Source organism: Aquarana catesbeiana, linkage group LG03, assembly GCF_042186555.1.
Source record: "Aquarana catesbeiana isolate 2022-GZ linkage group LG03, ASM4218655v1, whole genome shotgun sequence".
NCBI classification, from domain to species: Eukaryota; Metazoa; Chordata; class Amphibia; order Anura; family Ranidae; genus Aquarana; species Aquarana catesbeiana.
In genome coordinates, this window is record NC_133326.1 from 213,062,229 (window position 1) to 213,081,525 (window position 19,297).

General features: G+C 41.7%; 1 protein-coding gene across 3 annotated transcripts in view; it reads right to left on the minus strand.

The window, feature by feature from the left end:
- The window catches only part of PLXNB2 (plexin B2), a 323,100-nt gene that overhangs the window by 148,127 nt on the left and 155,676 nt on the right, over window positions 1-19,297 (minus strand). For all 3 annotated transcript variants that reach the window (XM_073619756.1, XM_073619757.1, XM_073619758.1), the window contains one exon: window positions 12,396-12,454. The gene's annotated coding sequence lies outside the window, so the exon portion shown is untranslated. The remainder of the gene's footprint in view (window positions 1-12,395; window positions 12,455-19,297) is intronic.

The window sequence follows — 19,297 nt, forward strand, 5'->3', positions numbered from 1 at the left end:
TGCATGAGTGCTGCCGGCACTGAGGAGCTACATAGTTCATTGAGGGAACCGTGAATGCCAACATGTACTGTGACATGCTGAAGCAGAGCATGAACCCCTCCCTTCGGAGACTGGGCCACAGGGCAGTATTCCAACATCATAACGACCCCAAACACACCTCAAGACGACCACTGCCTTGCTAAAGAAGCTGAGGGTAAAGGTGATGGACTGGCCAAGCATGTCTCCAGACCTAAACTCTATTGAGCATCTGTGGGGCATCCTCAACTGGAAGGTGGAGGAGCGCAAGGTCTCTAACATCCACCAGCTCCGTGATGTTGCCATGGAGGAGTGGAAGAGGACTCCAGTGGCAAACTGTGAAGCTCTTGTGAACTCCATGCCCAAGAGGGTTAAGACAGTGCTGGAAAATAAAGGTGGCCACACAAAGTATTGACACTTTGGGCCAAATTTGGACATTTTCACTTAGGGGTGTACTCACTTTTGTTGCCAGCAGTTTAGACATTAATGGGTGTTGAGTCATTTTGAGGGGACAGCAAATTTACACTGTTATACAAGCTGTGCACTCACTACTTTACATTGTAGCAAAGTGTAGTTTCTTCAGTGTTGTCACATGAAAAGATAAAATATTTACAAAAAATGTGAGGGGTGTACTCATTTATGTGAGATACTATATATCCTCTCACTTCCTGCTGAAACTACAGGACACAAAATTAAAGCTAATAATGAGAACGAGGTAAGCATACAATTAACGTACATTCGCACTGCTGGTCCAATGGTGTACCTAAAAGTGTAAAAAGAAAAAAAAAAAAAAAAAACCTTCTGCACCATGTAATAAAAGGATTTACAATGCAGAACCATCAAACTATTATTTAGAACAAGGTCATGCAAGTAGACTTTTAAATGTGCTGGTCATACCCCCAGGGTGTCTCCACAGGTCATTCTTCTAATGTTATTCTCATAAAAGTATATTAGGAATACATGGGTACAATCTAGGAACATTACCAAAAAATAAATAAATAAAAAGAAGTACTTTCCAGTCTTTTCTGTGAGACAGATTTTGAGGCCTAAGATTACAAGGTCAAAGTCAAAGGCATGAACCCATGGGGAATTCCAGACAAGTTACACAGTAACAGGCATGAATGCCACCCACACATTTCATTAACAGAAATAAAAGTGAAAGTAATAAAGATAATGCAACTAGGTTAGCATTTACTATTTACAGAAGCACTGTAAACCAACCAAGCATGGCAAAAGTTAGCATGTTATAGCCAACTACTATACTTTTTTTCTCTCTTTACAAAAACCTTATATAGAAAACATTTTAAACGGAGTATTTAAAGCGGGGTTCCACCCAAATTTTGAACAATATCTGTATGTATTCTCTTCCTTGCCTAGATGCTGACATGCCGTTTAAAAAAATTTAAATCGCTGTAATTACCTTTTATTTTTCTATTCTTCTTTGCACTTCCTGGTTCTCCTCCCGTGGGAGTAGGCGTGTTTCTAGCCTCTCCCAGACTCCTGGGAGCTAGTCTCAGGCTTCCCAGGATGCCACTGAGCATGTGCGGGAACGAGCGGTGAATCCTGGGAGCACAGCATTCACCACATCCAGGAAATAAATGCTTGTGGGCTTCAAATGCCCACAATGAAGATGGAAACCGCCTGCAGTGAATAATATAAGTTATTCTTTCCGACGAAATCTGACACAGGCGGACATATTACACACAATATGTGAGTATGTAATGCTGAGAAGAAAAGTTTGTGAATTAACTCAAAAAAAAAAAAAAAACGATAGATAGGTGGACCCCCACTTTAAGGTCAGCGAGAAAACAAAGTTAAAGTGTTACTAAACCCAGGACCCTGCATTCAACATATCTGGTCTCCCACAGTACACAAAACATGGAAATGCAATTATGTTAGTAAATATAAACTGCTAAATACCTTCCCTCATCAACAGTATATACCAATCTTGTGACTTCAGTGCCTGGTTGAGCACTGGTTATAGCTTAAAAGAAGGAGGTTGGGACTTTGAATGAAGTGTGTGGTCAATAGCGAGTACAACACTTCCATCCCTAGTAAACATTAAGAAGGAGGAGACTTTTTTGGGACTTTAGATGATGATGATGATGATGATGATAAATTTCCCCTTCTTCTTAATGTTTACTAGGGGTGGACTATTGACCACACACTTCATTCAAAGTCCCAACCTCCTTCTTTTATAAAATAATCTGTGGATGGAGATGTGTGATTTGAGTGGAAACTAAATTACCTATACGTGTTTGTTATTTACGTTCAAACATTTATTTTTATGTTTGACAGCTGACCCTATTGGTTGTGGTCCACATTTGTCTCTTTATATACAAAGCAAATATTTATGTTGGCATAAACTTTTCCACTCATCTTAATAGCCCATTTATATGTGGTTTGTCATTTTCTCTGGACATGCAGTCTCTTGGCTTTGTTTGCCTGGCTTGGTCCCAGGTTAGGGAGCTGCGATGCACACTGGTGCCTCCCCTCTCCTCCCTGCTGGTTCGCTGGGGGAGTTGGTGGGCTGTCTCACTGTGCATCGGCGCCACGCTCCACGCCGCTGCGTATGATGTCACTCTCTGGTGGCCCATTAGCGGCTGCCTGTTGTCCAGCTCAGCGTGTGTTGGGCGTCTCCGCCGATGCTGGCGGCAGCTTGTCAGCTGGTTCGGTGGGAAAGCCTTATTCAAACACACCCAGCGTGTCTTTTGCAGCTGCCCTGGCGGGTATATAGTGCAGTCCTGGGGGAGGTATCTTTCTCTCCATCTATACTGGTTACTCCTTAGATCACAGTTGGAAGTCATGGCACTCACACACAGATCACTAGGTACACTTTTTTATTCTCCCTCTCCCCCCCCCTAATTTGGGGGGCCCCTTTCTCTTGTCTCTTTGTCAGTCATTGAATCTTTGGATAGGATTGGTCTGTTGTGATTCTAGGACAGTGCACATCATCACTTCATTACTCTAGGTTTCCTGCTTGTTTTTTGTTTTTCATGGGTGTCCTTATTACATTTCCTTGCCCTTTCAATTTCATCTGTTGTGATTCCAGAATGTCTTACCATGTCTTTTTTGTTTTTTATGGGCTTCCTGTTTTTTTATGGGCTTTCTGCCCCTGGCTAGTTACACCATACTTTTTCTATTGATTATATTGTTTTTACATTTCACACAGATTGGAGCTGTTCACAGGTATCCTCCTGCAGCTCACCCTGCACCCCTTTCTTCGCTCCCCTGGAGTGTGGTGTTCTCCGCCTTGGCTGCCTGCAGTCTGATCTCCCCCAGCTCCCGGCGGGGACATGTCCCGGCCTTTGTTGACCAGCAGACTTTAGCATTATATGACCATTTTTGGAGCTGTTAAGTAATTTGGGGTGTTTGGGTTTTTTCCTTCCCTTGCATCCTTGTTAAATTAATTGGAGTAATATTGGATATTATTTATAGACCTGAATTCTGCAATTGATTCTGAAGTGGTGGAACGAATCCACGAAACGCGTCAAGCTTATTAATGCAGTTTTTACGCAAACATGTTTGTATATTACAATGTTCCTTGGATTTCAAGCTTGTGCAATAATGTATGTTTTTTTATATGTATTATATGCCCATCAACTCGTCATACCTGCTATGCACCATGTCCAATGCATTTTTATTAATAAACCTCCTTTGATCATGTAACATATTTCTTTTTTGCTTACACACATCTCATTTAAAGGTCCCAAAAAAATTCCCCTTCTTCTTAAAGCACTGGTTATAGCTTGTAGAAGTTTTTATTCTCCTGTGATTGTTCTATGAGGCTTCAGAACCCCTGACGCTATCTGGGCAGTGCTGATTGGCCTTGTGCTGATCACATGCACCCTCCCAAAAAAAAAAATAAAATAAAAAAAACTCTAGCAATACACACCAAACTGAGCATGTGCAGAGTGTCCCCAAGGCTCTGTTCTATCAGATGGATTGAGGGCAGTAAAAGAAGGGGTAGATCAGAGAAGACAGAATCAAACAGCCTTTTTACACAATGCAGAGGATTAACCCCTTAGGTTTCACAGTGAGTTCAACAAGCATGCTTTACTGCATACACACACTGATTCTACTGTTCTGGGTTTAGTAACACTAAGCAGAAAAAGATCTGAGATTTTATATAACAACAGTTGCTTTCTTGGTATCTAGCCCTTCAAAGAACCAGGTACAAAACCAGCCTTAAACCAAAAAAATATTGAGTGCCACCAGAACAGCGAGAGAAGAAATATTTGAGAGATTACTTCCCAGTACCTGTTGTGCCAACAGGAAAGAAAGTAAAAGGAAAATCTTCCCACCAGGAAAAAAAAAAAAAAAAAACGGTCACAGGTTTCCACCTTTTCCAACTCAATCAAAAATGAGAAAAATATTTTGTCTTTAATTACACAGAGAAATCTTCCCGTTTGCTGTGGGGGCACATGGCAGGAGGGAGGGGCCTGGAGCACCGGCAAGGGAAATAAGAAGAGGAGGATCAGGGCTGCTCCGTGCAAAACCACTGCACAGAGCAGGTAAGTACATGTTTGTTATTTTTAAACAAAAAAGACTTTAATATCATTTAGTTAAAAACAAAAAACAACAACTCTTTCAGTAGGGCCTCCCCTCACTGCAAGGGTTTAATGCGTGTTATGTCTAGGGTGTTAGAACATTAAGAAATACCTTATTGCACACTTCAGCAGGCTCCCTGCAGCCTCCTCCCTAAAGTTTACAGCTGTAGTCGCACGCTTGCCACCTCCATGAATACAGAGTTAAAAGTGTTACTAAACCCAGGACCCTGCATTCACTATATCTGGTCTCCCACACAACAAAGAACATGGAAAAGCAATTATTTTAGTAAGTATAAACTGCTAAATACCTTTTCTCATCAGCAGTATATAGTAGTCTTGTGGCTTCTATGAGTGTCTGGTTAAAGCTTGTAGGATTAGTTTTCATTCTGAACTGACTGTCCTATCAGGATGCAGGAACCCTGACCCTGTGTCTGGAAAATGCTGATTGGCCCTGTGCTGATCACCCTCCCAAGAAAAGAAAAAAACAAACCTCTCTCTAGCAATACACACCAAACTGAGCAAGTGCAGCCTGTCCAATGGCTCTGTATTATCAGGAAATATATTGGGGACAGTGGAAGGAGGAGCAGATCAGAGAAGACAGGATCAGCCTTTTTTACACAATGCAAAGGATTAACCCCTTAGGCTCCACAGTGAGTATAACAAGCATGCTTTACTGTATATACAGACTGATGTTACTGTTTTGGTTTTGGGTGAAGAACGCAGCACCAGAATTAGGGAAATGGGGGATAGTGTAAATAATAATGTTTGTCCCTCCACCCAATAGCCATAAAAAGCATTTACGGCTGAACTGTGGGATAAGCAAATATCCTCCATATACAAGAGGCAGGTGTATTCCTTTCAGATCTGTGCAGTAATCCACTGTGCAACTTTGCCTCTGTGCAGGATCTTCAAGTAATAATGACCAGTCATCGCTGCCCTCCCTCCTTATGCAGGGTAACTGGTCTTGAATCCGCCCCCTCCTGAAGTTTTTAGCAGGCAGCCTGTAGAGCGTGGGCATGATAGGTCCCACCCTCAGAGTTCAGCTTTCAAGTTTTTCTAAAGGCTTAAGGTTTTTACCTTTATGTATTCTATGCATAAAAAGTAAAAACCTTCAGTGTGCAGCTTCCCCTAATACTCTCCCGGCTTTCTCCTCATTGGCTAAGATACAGCAGCAGGAGCCACTGTCTCCTGCTGCTGTCAATCACAGCCAGTGAGGAGGGAGTGGGGGGGAGGATGTGTCTTATGAACACTGCCGGCTTGGGAGCGAGCATGCACGAGTGCCCCCATAGCAAGCAGCTTGCTATGGGTAGAACTTGAGGACCCAGAGAGCTGGAGGGGACCTGATAGGAGGAGGATCGGGGCTGCTCTGTGCAAAACCATTTCACAGAGCAGGTATACACTACTTCAAATGAGCAATGATGATCATATGTCTGTATACATCAATGCTTCTGAAAGCAAAGAATGCACCACACACTTCCTGATCTACTTTTTTGCATTCTGACATTTTGATTATTTTTTGTTTCTGCAGAATGTGTCTGGTCTTGCACTTGTTTAGCTGATCATCTTGTCACATAAAACTTAACACACTTGACATTTTTAGGGAAATGGTTGAATGGTGACAAGAACTATGTATAACATGTATGGTAAACTATATGACTGAACACAATGAACATTAAACTTTGACTAGATGTGTATGGTGCAATCCAAATGTATCCACTTGCTGACCAGGCCTTTTTCTGACATTTGTTGCTTACAAGTTAAAATCAGTATTTTTTATATTTTTTAGCAGGGACCCTAGAGAACAAAATGGCGGTTGTTAAAATTTTCTATGTCAGTGGTTTTCGTTTTGAAAAAATACACTTTAATGAATTTAAAAAACAAAACATAATATATTCCCTAAGTTTTTGGTATAATGTGAAAGATGATGTAGGGTACTTGATCTCCATAGGCGACGCTTTAAAAATTTCTACAGTTTGCTAGTTTAGAGTTAGGGTACTTTCACACTGGGGCGGCAGGTCCATTAGCGGTAAAGTGCTGCTAGTTTTAGCGGTGCTTTACCGTCATTCTAGCAGCGCTTTTTGGTCGCTAGCGGTGAGCTTTTAACCCAGAGAGCTTCGGAAGAGCTGTCCATTCATTCCAATGGGCAGGGACGGTCACCCGGCCAAAGATGTTGCTTGCAGGACTTTCTTTCCTGTCCTGCAAGAGCACTGCCCCAGTGTAAAAACACTCAGGCTTTCAAACTGGGGAGACATGAGCGGCAGTTTCAAGGTGCTTTACAGACGCTATTTTTAGTGCTAAAACACCTGAAAACTGCCTCAGCGTGAAAGTAGCCTTACAGGGGAGGTCTAGTGCTAGAATTATTGCTCTCGCTCAGATGTTTGTGCCGATATTTCACATGTGTGGTGCAAACACTGTTTATATATGTGGGCATGACCTACACATTCATTCATTACTGCGTGCGAGCACACGGAAATGGGGTCAATTTAAAAAAAAAAAAAAAAAAAAAATTATATTATATTTTTTTAAAAGATTTACACTGTCCCTTTAAAAAATATTATTTTGATCATTTGCTCATTGATCATGTAAACATCCCTTGCGATAAAAATACAGCATAAAAGGTCCTCTTTATGGAGAGATCTGGGGTCAAATCTCTCCTCTACCCTTAAAAGCAAAAGATCAAAAAAAAATAATTTTGTTTATCTTTTGCTTTAACCACTTAAGGACCGGGCCTATTTTTTAGATGTCTTGCTTACAAGTTAAAACAGTTTTTTTTTGCTAGAAAATTATTTAGAAAAAAAATTGTATAATGTTTGGGGGTTCTAACACCCTAGAGAATAAAATGGCGGTTGTTGCAATACCTGCGCACTTTTTTTTTGAAAGAATACACTTTTTTGAATTAAAAAACAAGACAGTAAAGTTAGCACAATTTTTTTTATATTGTGAAAGATAATGTTACACAGAGTACATTGATACTCAACATGTCACTCTTCAAAACTGCACTCGTGGAATGGCGACAAACTTTTACCCTTAAAAATCTCCATAGGCAACATTTAAAAAAATTATACAGGTTGCATATTTTGCATTATAGAGGAGATCTAGGGCTAGAATTATTGCTGTCGCTCTACCGATCGCGTCGATACCTCACATGTGTGGTTTGAACACCATTCTCATATGCGGGCGCTGCTCACGTATGCGTTCGTTTCTGCGCACGAGCTTGGCGGGACAGGACGCTTTAAAAAAATTTTTTTCTTTTTTTTTTTTTTTTTTACCTTAGATGTTTTATTTTTGCACGGTTTAAAAAAAAAAAAAGTGTCACTTTTATTCCTATTACAAGGGATGTAAACATCCCTTGTAATAGAAAAAAAGCATGACAGGACCTCTTAAATATGAGATTTGGGGTAAAAAAAAAACCTCAGATCTCATATTTACACTAAAATGGAATTTAAAAAAAATAAATTGTCATTTTAAGAACATGAAAAAAAAAAAAAAAAAAAAAAAATGGCCCTTTAAGAGCTATGGGCAGAAGTGACGTTTTGACGTCACTTCCGCCCTGCAGTGTCATAGAGACGGGTGGGGCCATCTTCCCCTCACTCGTCTCCATGCACAGCCACAGGAAGGATCTGATTGCCTCGGCCGCTGTCGATGGCTACGGTAAGCGACTGAGGGCACCAGATCGCAGCGGGAGGGTGGGCCCCTCTCCCGCCGCCGATAAAAGTGGTCTCGTGGCAAATTCACTGCAGAGACCACTTTTATCTTGTACCGGACCACCGGCCGAACATGGTGATACCAGGGTTAGCTGCTGCCATAACAACGATATCCGTCCTCAAAGTGAGGACGTATATATAGTCGTGCGGCGGTCCGGAAGTGGTTAAGGTTACAAATGCCTTTAACAGCCTGTAAACGCTGCTAAACGCGGTAACTTGCGTTTAGCAGTGTTTCGTTTACAGACATTTTTCATTTTAACAAAAAATAATAAAATATATTTTTTTTAAAGATGCAAACGCTGCATGTAAACGCGGCTAAAACTGACTTTTTAGATGTCGGATTCTAGCTGTCAAGTTAAATCATTCAGGAGAGGTTAAACAACGTCCCATGAAAAAGAATACACGTTTACATAGCATGAGAACCGGAAGGGACGTCAACGTCACTCCGGTCCTCCAAGGACATAGAGATGAGCGGTGGCCATCTAGCCATCGCTTATCTCTATGGAAAAAACCCTACCAACACCGGATGGTTCCCAGAGCTACCAATCGGTAACGTTAGCCCAATAACCACTGGAAAGCAGCAGTGGGGGATTGCACCTCTCCCACTGCTTCTATAAGTGATCTCACAATGAATCCGCCGCTGGGATTACTTTTATGGGAAAGCCAACTGCCTAACAAGAAAAATAAATAAAAAAAAACAAAAAACAGGGTTATGGCATCTAGCTGCAGCCATAACCCCGGTATTTAACGCCAAATAACGTATATTTACAGTTAGCAATTGGGGATAAAACATTACTGCACTTTCATAAAAAGGGTTTTAAAAAGGAGAATAAAAAAAAAAAAACATTCTCTGCTCAGCCAATATTAACCTGTCCAACCAGAATTTTGTTTGACAAAGGTTGTGTAAAGACTTGTATTAAAAAAAAAAAAAAAAAAAAAAAAGACTTACAAAATATTTCTTTTCAGGTGGCATTCATTTAAGTAATCCGCAAACACTAGTATGACTAATCAACAGAAATCAAGTTCAGACGGTTAGCTAGTGTTTGGATTATTACGATTGCGAAACAATTTTCACTGGCAAGCTCTAGAATGGTCTACACCACAAATTAGCAATGCATTTATCAAGGACCTGCATGACTGCAATTCAGCTTATAGCGATGCTGACCATGTGTCTATATACATCAACACATCTGGAAAAGACCACACGCGAAACCTGCCTGCATCACATTTCCACACGTTGATCTATGACGAGTCACCAGATTGGTGAACTTCATCTTGTTTACCATATGGTTTGTGAACAAGAACAGTCGTATTGCAATATGTTGTGCATTTTATCACCCTATAATAATAGTGATGTGTCCATATACATCAACTCATCTGAAAAAAAGACTAAATATGAACACTGCCTGCATCACATTTCCACATTCTGTTTGCGCAACATGTTAATCCATAATAAGTCACTATAGTGGTGAAATGCTGTTTGCCATATGCTTTGTGAACAAACATAGCTACATTGTAACGTATTGTTAATTTAATTACACTTTTACTTAAGCAACAAACTGAATACTGCGACAGCGGAGGCTAGGCAACATCTGCTTAGATAATTTTGTGATTTCACAATATACAGCCATGGGGAAAGTACGCTCCATGGAATTTGTTGACTTATTCAAACTTTTTGAACAGTCAAACATTAGATCTTTAAACAGTATCTAGTGCTAAAGTGACACAAAAATTGTGCAATCATTATGCAGATCTGCAACATGGGGAAAAAGGAAGAATACCACTTCAAACCCATGAAATTAAAATCAGGTGCAGGCTAGGTACCAATAATTAGAAACTCTGGGGTGTATGAAGGTGGAACCTGCGCTCCTTTAAGGCTCGGTTCACACTGGTGTGATGCAGAAAACCCTGCAATTCCTGTGTGGGTTTCCACATCACACCTGAATCGCAGGCTGTTCACAAGGTTCGCAGTGCAAACTGTGGAATGGTACAGGAATCGGATTGCGTGGGTGTGAACACCAATGTGATCCCATTCCAGTGTGGACCAAAAAATAGGGTCCTGCACCATTTTGGTGCGAATGCGATTTCAGCGATACAGTTTGTATGGCTGAATTTGCATCGCACAGAACAGACATCGCATGTGTCGTCCACAGCAAAGCGGTGCGAATCACATGCAAAGTCTGGCATTACACTAGTGTGAACCCAGCCTTACAGTAAATCTAAATGTAAAAACAATAAGGAATTTAAAACATCCAATTATTGCAAGGCATCTCACAAACAACTTGCAATTGAAAGAATTTTGCATTGAGTGGTAACAAGACTAATGCTACATAAATGCTGTATAATATTATTATTATTAATAATAATAATGGTGGTTCAGTTATGCAAACACCTACAAAAAGTAATTTCTGCTAAATACCACCTTTGGAGGCCAAGAGTGTACTTATTTAACTTTTTATACCATTACATCTATTGTCCTTTTTGTTGAATTATTGGTTGAAAAGGCAAAATGTCCCTTAAAGTGATTCTAAAGGCCTTCTTGCATAAAGGTTAAAAAAAAACCTTCCATGTGCAGCAGCCCCCCTAAACTCACCTGAGCCCCATCACGATCCAGTGATGTGCACGACAGCCTCGGCTCTCCGGGGACTCTCCCTCCCCATTGGCTCAGAGAGCAGCAGGAGTCATTTGCTCCCACTGCTGTCCATCACAGCCAGTGAGCCAATGAGAGGAGAGGGGGCAGGGCAGAGCCACAGCTCTGTATCTGAATGGACACGCAGAGCAGCAGCCCACAGCAAGTCATTTGCTTTAGGGACACTCGGCAGGAGTGGCTGCTTTGTGCAACACCACTTCACAGAGCAGGTAAAGTATAACATGTTTGTTTTTTTTTTTAAGAAAAAAAAATGCCTTTATTATAACTTTAATTATGTCCCTTCCCTGTCTTTATTCAAGTTAATCACCTTCAAATGTCTATTGTAAGTAAGAAGAAAACACTTACTGCGTATCCTCTGTCACAGTGATTACTCTGATGGCAACACTAAGTGTAGCAAGTCTAAAAGAGAGAGACCGTAGAAACAAGCTAATCTCTATAAGACGGATGCCACATTGTCAAACTGAACTGAGGGGTGTTTTAAAGTATATCCAAGGCCAAAATCTTTTTTCTCTTTTTTGGATAGAGTAGGAAACTTTTAAAAACCCTGTCATTTCTTGCCATTTCTTTCCCATTAAGGAGATCTCCCTACACTTCCTAACCCACAGACACAAGAGGAAAGATAAAGGAAAACTTGCACTCAGTTGTCACCCCTATAAAGGTCCCTATTTAAATGTTAGCCCTCTATTTAGGTTCTGGAGACAACCTACCATTTTGGCTTTTCCCTAACTTTTAGTCATCAGGACAAAATTGAGAGACAGACCGCAATTAAAAAAAAAAAACTTTTTGTTATTAGATACACTTGAAAGACTTCAAGAAAGCTTTACGAGGCTGATGTCAGGCTGCAGATGCATCAATGAGGGAAAATAATCACTTTTCTCGAAGGGTATCACTTAGTGGCCCAGAACACAGCAGAATCACACTTACTAGCAAGGGAGCAGTCATGGAGCAAAATCTTGCTGACCCCTCAAGTGAGAGAATGACCCCATAGGAGAAAATAGGTGGTCTGTTAGTCCTAATGCTGGCAGATTGTCGCTCACCTGAGATGGCCCCAAGTGCTTTGTAAATGCTTATTTTACATGATGGGCTCCACACTAGTGTTTGCAGGTTAAAGCCTGCGTCAAGTAATCGTTAAAGCCTAATAAACAACTGACAAACCACTGTATTTTATACTTCATACAGAAGAACAACATTGCACTTCACAGTACATTTGCAATTCTTGTATACAAGTTTCTATAGGAGTACAATGAGGGGAAACGAGTCAGACTGACATGCAGAATCAAACCAACAACTCATGTCTGTGGGCAACTAATCTAATAGACCACAATTAGAGAATGTAAGTAATGCATAGACACCAGAACCTGCACTCTCCTCCGCATTTTCTACAGTAAATTTATATTGTTTGTTTTTTTATTTCAACACACTATCATAGATTACATATTAAAATGTGCATTTAAAAACCACACATTGCATACTTACAATTCCTTTTATATTAGGCTGAGCCTTCCAAATCTAAAGTCACGTGTTATGATTTCAGCCTGCAAATAAACACATAAGAAAAATAAATCACTTGCCAATGACATAAAATTACTGCACTGACTTCGAAAGATGTATCAGAAATGACACAATATAAGAGATGTGTCCAAATAATCTACGACCCTAAGAAACCTTGTGCATGTTTCTGGCAGGAGAAAACTCAGATGATTGTACTCCCCTCAGTAAAAGCCCCCAAAACAAAAACTCTTTCAAGCAGCTAAGAGGCAGAGATCTCTGTGCATCCTGATAAAAGGAAAACAGTACATTACCCATTTCCCCTCGTACTGCACTACGCAGTACATCTGTGCTTGTCCATTCACTCCAGTCTGAGAAATTCCACTTTGCTTTCTGAAAAGTACATTTTATTTCATACACAACTGCCATTTCCCAAAAATGTCCATTTTGCCGCGTTTACATGCCGCTTATTTTAGAAGCATTAAAAAAAAAAAAAAAAAAAAATATATTATATATATATATATATATATATATATATATATATATATATATATATATATATATATATATATATTAATTACACACACACACACACACAGTATCTCACAAAAGTCAGTACACCCCTCAAATTTTTGTAAAGATGTCATATTTTCATGTGACAACACTGAAGAAATGGTGCTTTACTACAATGTAAAGTAGTGAGTGTATAGCTTGTATAACAGTGTAAATTTGCTGTCCCCTCAAAATAACTCAACACACAGCCATTAATGTCTAAACCGCTGGCAACAAAAGTGAGTACACCCCTAAGTGATAATGTCCAAATTGGGCCCAAAGTGGCAATATTTTTTTGTGGCCGCCATTATTTTCCAGCACTGCCTTAACCCTCTTGGGCATGGAGTTCACCAGAGCTTCACAGTTTGCCACTGGAGTCCTCTTCCACTCCTCCAAGGCGACATCACAAAGCTGGTGGATGTTAGAGACCTTGTGATCTTCCACCTTCCAGTCAAGGATGCCCCACAGATGCTCAATAGGGTTTAGGTCTGGAGACGTGCTTGGCCAGTCCATCACCTTTACCCTCAGCTTCTTTAGCAACGCAGTGATCATCTTGGAGGTGTGTTTGGGGTCGTTATTTTGGAATACTGCCGTGCGGCCCAGTCTCAAAAGGGAAGGGATCATGCTCTGTTTTAGTATGTCACAGTACATGCTTGCATTCATGGTCCCTCAATGAACTGTAGCTCCCCAGTGCCAGCAGCACTCATGCAGCCCCAGACCAGGACTCTCCCACCACCATGCTTGACTGTAGGCAAGACACACTTGTCTTTGTACTCCTCACCTGGCTGCCACAACACACGCTTGACACCATCTGAACCAAATAAGTTTATCTTGGTCTCATCAGACCACAGGACATGGTCCCAGTAATCCCTGTCCTTAGTCTGCTTGTCTTCAGCAAACGGTTTGCGGGCTTTCTTGTGTATCATATTTAGAAGAGGCTTCCTTCTGGGACGACAGCCATGCAGAACAATTTGATGCAGTGTGCAGCGTATGGTCTGAGCACTGACAGGCTGGCCCTTCAAATTTTGCAGCAATGCTGGCAGAACTCATACGCCTATTTGCAAAAGACAACCTCTGAATATAACGCTGAGCACGTGCACTCAACTTCTATGGTCGACCATGGCGAGGTCTGTTCTGAGTGAAACCTGTCCTGTTAAACCACTGTATGGTCTTGGCCACCGTGCTGCAGCTCAATTTCAGGGTCCTGACAATCGTCTTATAGCCTAGGCCATCTTTATGTAGAGCAACAATTTTTTTTTTCAGATCCTCAGAGAGTTCTTTGCCATGAGGTGCCATGTTAAACTTCCAGTGACCAGTATGAGAGAGTGAGAGCAATAACACCAAATTTAAACACACCTGCTCCACATTCGCACCTGAGACCTTGTAACACTTAAGAGTCACGTGACACCGGGGAGGGGAAATGGCTACTTGGGCCCAATTTGGACATTTTTACTTAGGGGTGTACTCACTTTTGTTGCCAGCGGTTTAGACACTAATGGCTGTGTGTTGAGTTATTTTGAGGGGACAGCAAATTTACACTGTTATACAAGCTGTACACTCACTACTTTACATTGTAGCAAAGTGTAATTTCTTCAGAGCCAATTCACACAGGGGCAACACGACTTCCAGCGCGACTTTGGGAGGCAACTTGGACACGACTTGAGTATGAATCACAGCACGACTTGGGGCAACTTACAACACAACTTGAAGTCGCCTGCAGGACAGGGAACTTTACAAGTGGCCAATCAGAGCTCATCAGCTGTGTATGAGAAGGAGGGGGCTGGCTGTTTAGTGGAGGAAATTACTTTCTGTTTCCTTTCTGCTTCCTGTAAAGTTGCCTCAGTATGAACAGTGATCAGACTTGGAGGCAACTTCCATTGACATCAATGGGTACAAGTTGCCTTCAAGTCGGATCGAAGTAGTACAGGAACCTTTTCTGAAGTCGGAGCGACTGCAGTAGTGTGCATTAAGACGAATCCATTCACTTACATTGATTTTTTCATGTAGCGCAACTTGAGGTCGGATCCAAAGTTGCCCCTGTGTGAATGGGCTCTGAGTGTTGTCACATGAAAAGATATAAAATATTTGCAAAAATGGGAGGGGTGAACTCACTTTTGTGAGATAATATTATATATATATATATATATATATATATATATATATATATATATATATATATATATATATATATATATATATATACACATATACACATACACACAAACACTATTTTTTTTTTCAAAATAGTCAAAAATGAAAAATACCTGTAAGCGAAACGTGGCTAAACGCAAGTTGCCGCGTTTAGAAGCGTTTGGCGCTTGAAATGCCTCTAAACTCAGCTTCTGAACCCATTTTTTTGCGTTCCAAAAAAAGCCTCTAAAATCAACTGCCTATAAACAGCCCTGTGTACATGATGGCCCCTTTCTCACTGGGGCGTCGGCGATAAAGCGCCGCTATTTTTAGCGGCGCTTTACCGCCGGGTTTGAGGGGGTTTTCGTCCGCTAGCGGGGTGGTTTTAATCCCCACCGCTCCAAAGATGCTGCTTGCAGGACTTTTTTTTAGCGTCCTGCCAGCACACCACTTCAGTGTGAAAGCACTCGGCTTTCACACTGGGGAGAAACGAGAGGCTCTTTGCAGGCGCTATTTTTGTAGCCCCTGTAATGCGTCTCAGTGTGAAAGGGGTCTTACTGATAAGATAACAGAGGAGAGTTCAGGAGCAGTTGAAAAAAATGCCCAACTTCTTCTAAACGTCCGTTTACCAGCAGCAGTGTACATGAGGCCTTAGGCTCGGTTCACACTACCGCGACTTCACACTACCGCGACTTGGGATCCGACTTGTAAGCCCTCAAGTCGCCCCAGAAAGAGATTCACATTACAGTGAATGGGAGCGTCTTAATAGACACTACTGAAGTCGCTCCGACTTCAGAGCGTACTCCCTGTACTACTTGGATCCGACTTGGTAGGCGACCTGTACCATAGAAATCAATGGAAGTCGCCTCCAAGTCGGATCTCTCTCTAAAGTCAAGCGACTTTGCAGGGAAAAAATTTAGTTTGCCCAGGCAAACCCCTCCCTCGCAGAGAGCTGATTATTCTGTGATTGGCCACAGCCAAAGTCGCCTGTCCTGGAGGCGACTTGAAGTCGCGTTGTACTTTGCTTAAAGTCGCGCTGAAGTCGCGTTGAAGTCGCCGTACAAAGTCGCGCTGAAATCGTGTTGCCCCTGTGTGAACCGAGCCTTAGGGTGTTAACCAATCCATTTAAAAGCTTGTACTGTACAAGTTTCCTTTGAGGCACAGCAATATTGCAAGTGATATCACAAATGGGATTATTGAAACTTTTAATATTAAAGTGGGGTTCCACCCAAAAAACAAAAATACCTGGAAAAATTCTAAAAAAAAAAAAAAAAAAAAAACATTTGGATATTTTTTTTTTTTCACTTACCTCTAAATGCCTGTTGCTAGGTGGTCCCTCGTAGTCTGCCTGTTCCTTTGCCTGGGCTGGTGACATCACTTCCCCCTCGGCACAGGAAGGGCTCCGCTCTGCTCCCTCCCTCCTGTCACTCATCTGGGACCCATTACAGGTCCCAGGTGATTGAGCAGCCAATCACGGCGCGCGGCGCCGCTCGCGCATGCGCAGTGGGTGCCAGGCTGTGAAGCCACAGCCCGGCGCCCACAGTTGAAATGCCGGCGCCGACGAGCGGATGGGGGGGGACGAGCGGGGCTTCGATCCCCCGCATCGCTGGACCCAGGGACAGGTAAGTGTCCAATTAAAAAAGTCAGCAGCTGCAGTATTTGTAGCTGCTGACTTTTAATTTTTTTTTTTTTTTGACGGCCCCCCTGGGTGGAACTCCTCTTTAAAGACACTTTGGACAAAAAACAACAAAAACAAAAAAAAAAACATTTCTTATACAAACTCGGGATCAAAGGGAAACAAGAATAGCAAAATGGCACTGCACACCAAAAATGCTGAAACAGGTCTGACATGTTATAAAGAAAGTGGCTTTTACATATGAATGTGGGTATTTCCCATGTTTTCATTTTTGAATATACAGTGTCCTCTTCAGCATCTCCCCTCCCAAATCAAACTCTAATTTTCTTCAGTGGCAATACTTGACTGCCTTTAATACTTCTTTGGACTTGACACAATGCAGTAAATGAGTAATCTGGTAACCTGTTACCTGCATACCTATGGGTGTTCAAACCTTTTGACCTTCCTGGGTCAAATTGGAAAAACAAATCATATTGGGCCACATAAAATACTGGAACAATATACAGGGCCGGTAAGCAGTTCCGCCCATTCACTATAACAGAAACCTGGCTCAATATAAGTCATCATTGGATCATGACTCGCTCTCCATACAATCAACTCTGCACCAGTAACCAAAAGATTTGTGTGTACACCATCTCACATAAACGAACATGTTCATTTACCTGAAGTTGATGTGTTGAAAGCAGAAAAAATGGACGAGAATAAGGATTTGAGAAACTTTGACGAGGGCCAAGTTGTAATGGCAACTCCAAAACTGCAACTCATATGGGATGTTCCCAGTCTGCATGGTCAGGACCTACCAAAAATGGTCCAAGGAAGGAAAAATGGTGAACCAGCGGCAAGGTCAAGGCTCACGGATACATACAGGGAGCCAAGGCTGGCCTGTGTAGTTCAATCCAATAGAAGAGCTACTGTAGGTCAAATTGCCAAAAACTTAAAAGCTTGTTCTGATAGAAAGGTGTCGAAACACACTGCATCGTAGTTTGTTGTGTATGGGGCTGCACCTACAATGGGCACATGAGCATCAGAAGTGGGATGTGCTGGAAAAACAAGACCAATCCATGGAGGCCCCACCTCGTAAATGACAGGACCTAAAGGCTACTGCCGGCTTGGTGCCAGAGACCAGAGCATACCTTAAGAGGTCTAGTGGAGTCCATGCTTCAGCAGTATATGATGGGTGGTCTTAACTGTTATGGTTGATCAGTGTAGGTCTGTTTTTCATCCCTAACTGATATAACTTTATAATGGTAACTGAAAGGTCTTAAGGACCAAACTTGTGTAACAGTTGGTAATTGCACCTAAAAAGTAAGCTATGGATACCGTTTGTAGGCTTTACCGGCTAAAGATGAGCAAACAGTCTTAGGCAAGCCCTGTTCCTTCCTCTTCTCTGTCAGCAGTGTGTAGACCTCGCTGCTCAACTGAATGGCACTTGAGTAATGACATGTGAGCACCGTTCAGTGCAGGAATATTCTGAGCCGAGGCTATGTACGGACAGCACTACAGGAGGTAGGTCCATGACAGCCTAGGCTCAGAGGAAGGGGGTTGAATTACACTGGCCATCATTAAACTCAGTAAGTCTGAGGACATCTAGTGCTGGAAAGAAAATACTGCGGGGGAAGTGAGCGGGAGAGAGTATTGCAACAAAAGCTTTTTTTTTTCCTCTTTCTTTTACACTATGGCTTGACTGTTAGGGCTAATTAACACTAGTGCATTGATCTGCATCTCAGTACACTTTTTAAATGGAGATCAACACAGACAAAAAAAAAAAAAAAAAAAACACACACACACTGTTTTCTACATGACTATTCACACTACAATGCTGTGTTGACATGCATTGAGTTAAAATGTAATATGTAGGCATTTTAAAGCAACACATGTAAAAATGCACGTCACCACAGCGCAAGTTAACAAAAAAAAAACTGCATCCAACGGGCACCAGTGAGGCTGCATTGATCTTTTGTATCATGTCTGCTAGGGTTGTCCCGATACTTTTTTTTCCAAGTACTCGTCAATGCCGATTACCAAAACTTTTTTCTAATGTCATGTGACAATGGCACCAATATGCAGCACTGATGAGGCGTGGACTGCGTCAGTAGTTTTATTACAATTTTATTTTTTACTATATATATATATATATATATTTTAAAAAAAAATTAAAAATTATTATATAAAAGGAGCACACAGAGGGGGAACTGAGGAGGATACAGGGGACACTCAGAGATGATAGGTTCGGCGGTGGGGGAAGTTATAATCACCAATCTCCCTGCGTGGCTTTCATTAAAGCAGCTGAAATCTGGAGAGGGGAGAGGAGGAGAAGCGGCTGTCAGCTGCTTTAATGAAAGCCACACAGGGAGATCGGTGATTATAACTTCCCCCGCCGCCGCACCAATCACCCCTGACTGTCCAGGTATTGCATTAGGCATCAGGAGCATTTGCATGAGTACAAGTACTCGGTATCGGCACAACCCTGCCTGCAGTCTGACCATCTCCTGCATCGTGTCTACTAGAGGTGCACTGAATGGAAATTTTGCTAATACTAATGCCTCTGAAGACATCTGTTATGATGAAACAT